We start from the raw sequence: 9,523 nt of genomic DNA on the forward strand, positions 1-9,523 counted from the left end.
AAAAAATATATCAGCAAAAGGAATCCAAATTGGTAAGAAAGAGGTAAAACTTCCACTATTTGCAGATCACAAGATACTTATATAAAACCCTAAAAATTCCACAAAAAACTACTAATACTGAAAAATAAATTCAGTAAAGTCATAGGATAAAAAAATAATTTACAGAGACTAGTTGCATTTCTATAAAGTAGCAGAAAGAGAAAATAATAAAGCAATCCCATTTACAATTGCACTAAAAAGAACAAAATGCTTAGGAATAAACTTAACCAAGGAGGTGAAAGACCTGCACTGCAAAAACTATAAAACACTGATGAAAGAAGTTAAAGAAGACATAAACAAATGAAAGATGTTCTATGCACATGGGTTGTAAAAACAAATATTAAAATGTCTAGTCTAGCCAAAGCAATCTACAAATTTAATGCAATTCCCATCAAAATACCAACAGTATTTTTCACAGAACTGGAACAAATAATTTTAAAATTTATGTGGAACTAAAACAAAAACAAAAAACAAAACAAAACAAAAACAACCAAATAGCCAAAGCAATCTTGGAAATAGAAAAACAAACCTGAAGGTATCACAGTCCCAGGTTTTAAGATGTACTACAAAGTTGTAGTAATCAGAACAGCATGGTACTGGCACAATAATACACACATAAGTCAATAAAACAGAATAGAGAACCCAGAAATAAACCCACAGTCATTTGGTCAATTAATCTGTCACAAAGGAAGCAAGAAGATACACTGGGGAAAAGACAGTCTCTTCAACAAACAGTGTTGGGAAAACTGGATCACTTTCAAATACCATACCTAAAAATAAACTCAAACGGTATAAGGACCTAAATGTGAGACCTGAGCTGTGAAATTTCTAGAAGAAAACATAGGCAGTAATCTCTTTGATATCAGCTGTAGCAACAGTTTTCTAGATAGGTCTCCTCAAGCAAGTGAAACAAAAGCAAAAATAAACTTGGGACTATACCAAAATAGAAAACTTTTGCACGGAGAAGGAAAGCATGAATAAAACAGAAAGATAACTACTAAATGGGAGAAGGTATTTGCAAATGATGTATCCAATAGGGGTTAATATGCAAAATAAAGAATTTATACAACCACACCAAAACAAACAAACAAGAAACAACAACAACAACAAAACAAAAACAAATAATCTGGTTAAAAATGGACAGAGGGGGGCTCCTGGGTTGCTTAGTTGGTTAAGTAGCTGACTTGTGATTTTGCCTCAGGGTCCTGGGATCCAGCCAGCCCTGCATCAGGCTCTGCACTCATTAGGGAGTCTACGTGAGGATTCTCTCTCCCTCTCTCTCTGCTCCTTCTCCTGCTCTCTCTCTCTCTCTCTCTCTCTCTCAAATAAATAAACGGTCTTTTAAAAAAAAAAAAATGGGCAGAGGAACTGAATAGACATTTTTCCAAACAACACATAAGATGCCAACAGAAATATGAAAAGATGATCAACATCATCCTCAGGGCAAAGCAAATCAAAGCCACAATGAGGTATTGCCGTACACCTGTCAGAATGGCTAAAATCAAAACCAATAAGAAATAATAAGTGTTGATGAGAATGTGGACAAAAAGGAATCATTTTGCATTGTTGGTGGAAATGCTAGCTGGTATAGCCATTGTGGAAAACAGTATGAAGATTCCTCAAAAAATTAAAAACAGAATTACCATATGATTCAGTAATTTCACTACTGGGTATTTACCCAAAGAAAATGAAAACACAGGTGCCTGGGTGGCTCAGTGGGTTAAGCCCCTGCCTTCGGCTCAGGTCATGATCTCAGGGTCCTGGGATCGAGTCCCGCATCAGGCTCTCTGCTCAGCAGGGAGCCTGTTCCCTCTCTCTCTCTCTGCCTGCCTCTCCGTCTACTTGTGATTTCTCTCTGTCAAATAAATAAATAAAATCTTTAAAAAAAAAAAGAAAATGAAAACACTAATTGGAAAAGATATATGCACCTCTATGTTTATTCCAGCATTATTTACAATAGTGAACTATGGAAGCAGCCCAAGTTTCCACCAGTAGATGGATGCATAAGGAAGGTGTAGTATATATACACAGTGAAATATTTCAGCCACAAAAAAGTGAAATCTTGCCTTTGCAAAAACATGGGTGGACCTAGCAGGTATAATGCTAAGTGAAATAAGCCAGTCTGAGAAAGACAAATAACATATCATTTCCCCTGTGTGTGGAATTTAAGAAACAAAACAAATGAGAAAAGAAAAAAAGAGACAAAAAAACCAGACCTTTACTATACAGAACAGACTGGTGCAAGGGGAGATGGATGTGGGGGTATGGGTAAAATAAGAGGATTAAGCACTGTTGCTCATGATTGTTGAATCATTACGTTGTACACCTGAAAGTAATATAGCCCTCTATATTAATTATACTTGAATAAAAAAATCTCTGAACAGTGATATAACTGCACAGAATGAAGTGATAAAATAGTAATTATATAATCATGAGATTAATATTAACTCCAAAGTATATATATATATATATATATATATATATATATATATATGCTATCTCATTTTCCAAAGGACTAGGAAACTTTGAGTATATGACTATGTTACAAGGACAAGTAAAATACTACACTTGAAGACAGGAGGCAAAATTCTTTGGCTTACTCCATTTGTGTGGCTTGGGCAGAGTTGACTTCTTTTAACTCAGTTTCTCTAAAAAAAATGGATAAAGAGACCCTTGATTAAAAATCACAAATGTCTGAAAGTCTCAAAGTTAAATTTTCCTTCTGATAGTTGTGACTAGATGAGAATGAGGAAGTATGGTAGATGAAGAATAATTCACAAAATGAAGACGTCTAAGGTTTTCTCTTAGAGCTGGTTAATTAGTAAACGTTTTCCCTTATGGCTGGTCTGAGCAGTTTTGCAGTCAATAACATGGACTGCAGAGCCCACTGTGTGGTAAGAAATTTTTCATTTTAGGTGTCATTTTCCATCTCACTGCTCCTGTCATGCCACACTGCTCAATTTAGGAAATATGATTTTTAATGTTATTTTTAAGATCTTAGAGTGTTTGGGGCATAGTGGGTACTTGTTAGAATTGATAATAATGGTCTTTTTCTTCTCCTATGTTATAAATATGGTATTTCTACAGTAGATATTTTTCTCAAAATATTTTAAATTTGCCTTGTGTTGAAAAAGGAGACTACATTACTGATGATCATATTATTCTTGATTAAGTTATTTAACCTTTCTGACTCTCAGATTTTGCATGTGAAAATTGTAAATAATAATGCACAATTCCTAAGGTTTTTTGGGAGACAAACATGATGAAAAATGTGCCTACTATAATGCTTAACATATAAGTGACTTATTTTATTATTGTTATTATTATTAATAGAAGTAAGACTCTACAATATAATTTTGTTTAAAACCTTCTTTGAAGATTTTTTTTTTTAATTGAGTTGACTAGAGACACCTGGGTGACTAAGTTGGTTAAGCATCTAACTTCAGCTCAGGTCATAATCTCAGGGTCCTGGGATCAGGCTCCCTGCTCCACCAGGAGTCTACTTGCCCTTCTCCCTCTGTATCTACCCCTCCCCTTGCTCATGCTCTCTCTCAAGAGAACTTGCTTTTCTCTTTTATATCTCTCTTTCTCTCGCTCTCTCAAATAAAAGAAAATAAAGTAAAATCTTTAAAAAAAAATTTTTTTTGAGTTGACTAAGTAGAGTGACCAATGGATTAACTTTCCAAATTGTTTTTTTTTTTTCATATAGATAAAATTAGTGATATTTTTGTCTTCTACTTCAAGCATTGATTCAATTTTTATCAGAATCCTTAGGTAGTGGGTACTTTGGACATGTGTGGAAAAAATACAACCTACATTGTCCTTCTGTGTCTTAATTTAGCTTAAGCCTTCATTGTGCTATTTGGGTTTTACCTACCCTTCCAGGGTTGTACACAGGTTTGGGGGGCTTACACAATACCAGGGCACAGAGGTGGGAGTGGACAAACTCTCCCTTAGTCATTGATACACACCAGTTGCTGCTGGTAATTCTTTGGACAGAGATCAGGAAAACTCCATTCTTCTTGCCAGGTCCTAAGTTAGTCAGTTATTTTCATAAAGCAATGAGTGGAAGGTTAGGATTTTAGGAAACACATTAATCAGAGGAGTTTTTATAGCAGTGCCTCTTTTATTTTCCATTGAAAATAAAATTAAATAAAAATCAGATATATCCACACTAGTTTCCCAGTGCTTTACTGATGAAGTTTCATGTTTTATTTTTTTGGTCTAAGCAACAAAGATGAATCTTTCTATATCCATATTACGCCTTGTCTTTGGGAAATGGACAAAAATTTATTCAAACTGAAATATTTTTAAAAACTGCTTCTTTTTGACAGGGAGGTGTACTGCCTTTCTCTTTTATATCTGAGATTATTGACAGAGATGACATTTGTTAGAATGCCCCTTTTTTGTTTGGGACAAACATCCTTTATTCTGTAGTGGAAATACTACAAAGTAGTAAGCTATGGTAGCCAGCCTTCGAGGTGGTTACTAATGAGCCATTCCTTTTGGCATTCTTGATCATATGTTATCTTTTCCCATAATCAGTAGACTTGACCAGTATAACCAATAGGATCTTGGAGGAAATAACAATTTATGAAGCTTGGTCATAAAAGATACTGAGGCCTCTACCTTGCCTTCTCTTCAATCTCTCTCCCTAGGGAATCCAGCCACCATGTTTTGAGAATCCTCAAGCCACTCTGTGCAGGAGAGGAACTGAAGCCAATTGCCAATAGCCAAGGTGAACTTGTTAGTCATGTGAGTGAGTCACCTTGGCAGTTACATCTTCCAGACTTACAAGATGTCAGATGAGTATAGTCTTAGTTGACATTTTAACTCATGAGAGAGCTTGAGCCAAAATGGTGTAGCTAAGCCACTCTGAAATTCTTGGCCTACAGAAACCGTGTAAAATAATAAATAATTGTTATCATTTTAAGCCATCAAGTGTGGGAATACTTTATTAATGTAGCAATAGCTCACTGATACACAGGCATTTAAGAATTCTTATGAATAGATGTAAAGGCTTTGTCAATAATCCCTTACATTTTTTCCTCCTTTTGTAATATATACAAATTATCTTTGGGGAATGGAATGGCTCAAGTTTTGTGGTCCTGCACCCTGCAAATGACAGTCCATCTTCGCCAATTTCATTTTTTTTCCCAGAAGAAAGACTTAATGGATGTCAAATGACCAAGAGTTTTAGTCAGCTGCATCAAGATAGTCTCAAATTCTCCTGTTTGCGTTCACCTGGTTCTCTTAGCTTCTCCATCTCTTTCTCTTACTTCTGTGCCAGTCTTGGTGGAGTTGAGTGGGTGGAGCACAGGAAAATTTTTGCTGTTTCTGTGTCAAACTTTGGGAGTAAGGAAGCATGAGAGACTCTGAGTTTTCTGTATTCTCATCTGCTAAATTCACCACAGTTATACCCTCTCTCTATGGGCCCTGGCCCCATAGGATCTTCTGTATAGGACCTTCCAAAATCTCTATTATCACTAATTAGGAAATCTATTTCTAGTCCACATGTATGGGTGGCAAAGGTGGTAGGTGGAAGTGATAAATATGGAATATTTCTTAATTTCTTCTGAGTATTCTGTCTCTACCCCAGATATTGTCCATTTAAGCTCTTAGGCACTTGAAAACCATAGCCAGAAAGACTGTTAGACTTTTCTGGCTTTTACCCTGTTTTACCTCTCCTCTCAGGCATCTTCTTTGTTTGAATGAGGGGAAGGGATGGAGGAAATACAAGGAGGAAAAAATGAATATATGTTAGTATCTCAAAGATATGATGCTGTGCTAACTTTGGCAGCACATATACTAAAATTGGAATGGTAGAGAGAAGATTAGCATGGCCCTTGTGCAAAGATGATGTACAAATTCATGAAGTATTCCATATTTTTGTAATAGTAAGGGACTTTAACACCTCCCTCACTGCAATGGACAGATCATCTAAGCAGAAGATCAACAAGGAAAGAAAAGGTTTGATGACACACTTGACCAGCTGGATTTAACAGTTATATTTGGAGTATTCCATCCTAAAGCAACAGTATACATACTCTTCTCAACTGCACATGACACATTGTCCAGAAAAATCACATACTGGGTCACAAACCAGGTTTCAACTGGTACCAAAAGATTGGGATTATCCCTTGCATATTTTCAGACCACAATGCTTTGAAACTTGAATTCAGTCACAAGAGGAAATTTGAAAAGAACTGAAATACATGGAGGCTGAAGAGCATCCTTCTAAAGAATGAATGGGTCAACCAGGAAATTAAAGAAGAATTTAAAAAATTCATGGAAACAAATGAAGAATGAAAATACAACTATTCAAAATCTTTGGGATGCAGCAGAGGTGATCCTAAGAAGGAAATACATAGCAACACAAGCCTTTCAGAATAAACAAGAAAGGTCTCAAATATACAACCTAACATGACACCTAAAGGAGCTGGAGAAATAACAGTAAATAAAGCATAAACCCAGCAGGAGAAGAGAATTAATAAAGATTAAAGCAGAAATCAATGAAATAGAAACCAAGAGAATAGTAGAACAGATTAATGAAACTAGGATCTGGTTCTTTGAAAGAATTAATAAGATTGATAAACCCCTGGATAGACTTATCGAGAAGAAAAGAGAAAGGACCCAAATAAATAAAATCATGAATGAAACAGGAATGATCACAACCAACACCAAAGAAATCAAATTATAAGAACATATTATGACCAACTATATGACAAAAAATAAGGCAATCTGGAAGAAATGGATGCATTCCTAGAGAGGTATAAACTACCAAACCAGGAAGAAATAGAAAACCTGAACAGACCCATAACTAGCAAGGAAATTGAAGCAGTAATCAAAAATCTCCCAAGAAACAAGAGCCTAGGGCCAGATGGCTTCTCAGGGGAACTCTATCAAACATTTAAAGAAGAATGAATACTTATTCTTCAGAGGCCCTTTCAAAAAATAGAAATAGAAGGAAAATTTCCAAACTTTTTCTATGAGACCAGCATTACCTTGATACCCAAACCAGACAAAGACCCCACCAAATGGGAGAATTACAGACCAATACCCCTGAGGAACATAGATGCAAAAATTCTCACCAAGATACTAGCCAATAGGATCCAACAGTATATTAAAATGATTATTTCCACTACAACCAAGTGGGATTTATTCCTGGACTTCAAGGATGGTTCAACATCTGCAAATCAATCAATGTGATATACTACATTAATAAAAGAAAGGACAAAAACCATATGATCCTCTCAATAGATGAACAAAAAGCATTTAACAAAGTGCACCATCCTTTCTTGATTAAAATTATTCATAGAGTGAATATCATTCTCGATGGTGAAAAATTGAGAGCTTTTCCCCTAAGGTCAGGAACACAGCAGGAATGTCTACTCTCACCACTGTGGTTCAACATAATACCAGAAGGCCTAGCTTCAGCAATCAAAAAGAAATAAAGGTATCTGAATTAGCAAAGAAGAACTCAACTCTCACTCTTCACAGATGACATGATGCTATGTGGAAAACCCAAAAGACCAACCCAAAACTGCCAGAATTCATCAAAGTGGCAGGATATAAAATGAGTGCACATAAATCAGTTGCATTTCTATACACCAACAGTGAGACAGAAGAAAGAGGAGTTAAGGAGTCGATCCCATTTACAACTGCACCCAAAACCATAAGATACCTAGGAATAAACCTAACCAAAAAAGGCAAAAGATCTGTACTCAGAAAACTATAGAACATTCATGAAGGGAATTGAGGAAGACACAAAGAAATGGAAAAATATTTTATGCTCATGGATTAGAAGAACAAATATTGTTAAAATATCTATGGTACCTAGAGCAATCTATACATTCAACACAATTCCTATCAAAACACCATCAACTATTTTCACAGAGCTGAAACAAATAATCCTAAAATTTGTATGGAACCAGAAAAGACCCCAAATAACTAAAGGAATGTTGAAAAGGAAAACCAAAGCTGGTGGCATTACAATTTCAAACTTTAAAGCTCTATTACAAAGCTGTAATCATCAAGACAGTATGGTACTGGCACAAAAACAGACACATAGATAATGGAACAGATCAGTGGAACTCAGAAATGGACCCTCAGCTCTGTGGTCCACTAATCTTCAAAAAAGCAGGAAAGAATAGCCAATGGAAAAAGGACAATCTCTTCAACAAATGGTGTTGGGAAAACTGGACAGCCACATACAGAAAAATGAAACTGGAACATTTCCTTACACCATACACAAAAATAGACTCAAAATGGATGGAAAAACCTAAATGTGATAAGAATCCATCCAAATCCTAAAGGGGAAACAGGCGGCAACCTCTATGACCTTGGCTCCAGCACCTTCTTGCTATACATGTCTCCAAAGGGAAGAGAAACAAAGGCAAAAATGAACTATTGGGACTTCATCAAGATAAAAGCTTTTGCACAGCAAAGGAAACAGTGGACAAAACCAAAAGATAATCGACAGAAGGGAAGAAGATATTTGCAAATATCTTAGCCAATAAAGGACTAGTATCCAAAATCTCTAATGAACTTTTCAAACTCAACACCCAAAGAACAAATAATCCAATCAAGAAATGGACAGAAGACACGAATAGTCATTTCTCTAAAGAAGACATATGAATGGACAGCAGATACATGAAAAAGTGCTGAACATCACTTTTCATCAGGGAAATACAAATCAAAATCACAATGAGATACCACCTTACATCAGTCAGAATGGTTAAAATTAACAAGTCAGGAATCAACAGATGTTGGTGAGGATGTGGAGAAAGGGGAATCCCCTTACACTGTTGGTGGGAATACAGGTTGGCACAGCCCCTCTGGAAATAGTATGAAGGTTCCTATAAAATTGAAAATAGAGCTACCCTATGACCCAGCAATGATACTACTGGGTATTTACCCTAAAGACACAAATGTAATGATCTGCAGGGGCAGTTGCATCCCAATATTTATAGCAGCAATGTCCACAATAGCCAAACTATGGAAAATATGGAAAGAGCCCAGCTGTCCATCAGCAGATGGGATGAAGAAGATGTGGTATATAGATACATATGAAGGAATACTACTCAACTATCAAAAAATGAAATCTTGCCATTTGCAATGATGTGGATGGAACTAGAGGGTATTGTGCTAAGCAAAATAAGTCAATCAGAGAAAAATAATTATCACATTATCTCATTTATATGTGGAATTTAAGAAACAAAACAGAAGATCACAGGGGAAGAGAGGAAAAAATAAAACAAGACAAAATCAGAGAGGGAAACAAACCATAAGAGATTCTTAATCACAGGAAACAAACTGAGGGTTGCTGGAAGGGAGAGGGTTGGGGTAACTGGATGATGGACATTTAGGAGGGCACATGATGTGATGAGCACCTGGTATTATATAAGATTGATGAATTACTGACCTCTACCTCTGAAACTAATAATACATTATATGTTAAATAATAGGATTTAAATTTTTAAAA

The 9,523-nt window shown here is 35.8% G+C and overlaps 1 non-coding gene across 1 annotated transcript; it reads left to right on the forward strand.

Annotated features, from left to right (window-relative positions):
• Positions 1-5,823: 5,823 nt before the first annotated feature.
• Positions 5,824-5,930, forward strand: LOC131832813 (U6 spliceosomal RNA). The gene has a single exon (XR_009354176.1). It is a non-coding gene; the product is annotated as a U6 spliceosomal RNA (small nuclear RNA).
• Positions 5,931-9,523: the final 3,593 nt, after the last annotated feature.

Source organism: Mustela lutreola, chromosome 5 (assembly GCF_030435805.1).
Source record: "Mustela lutreola isolate mMusLut2 chromosome 5, mMusLut2.pri, whole genome shotgun sequence".
Lineage (NCBI taxonomy): Eukaryota > Metazoa > Chordata > Mammalia > Carnivora > Mustelidae > Mustela > Mustela lutreola.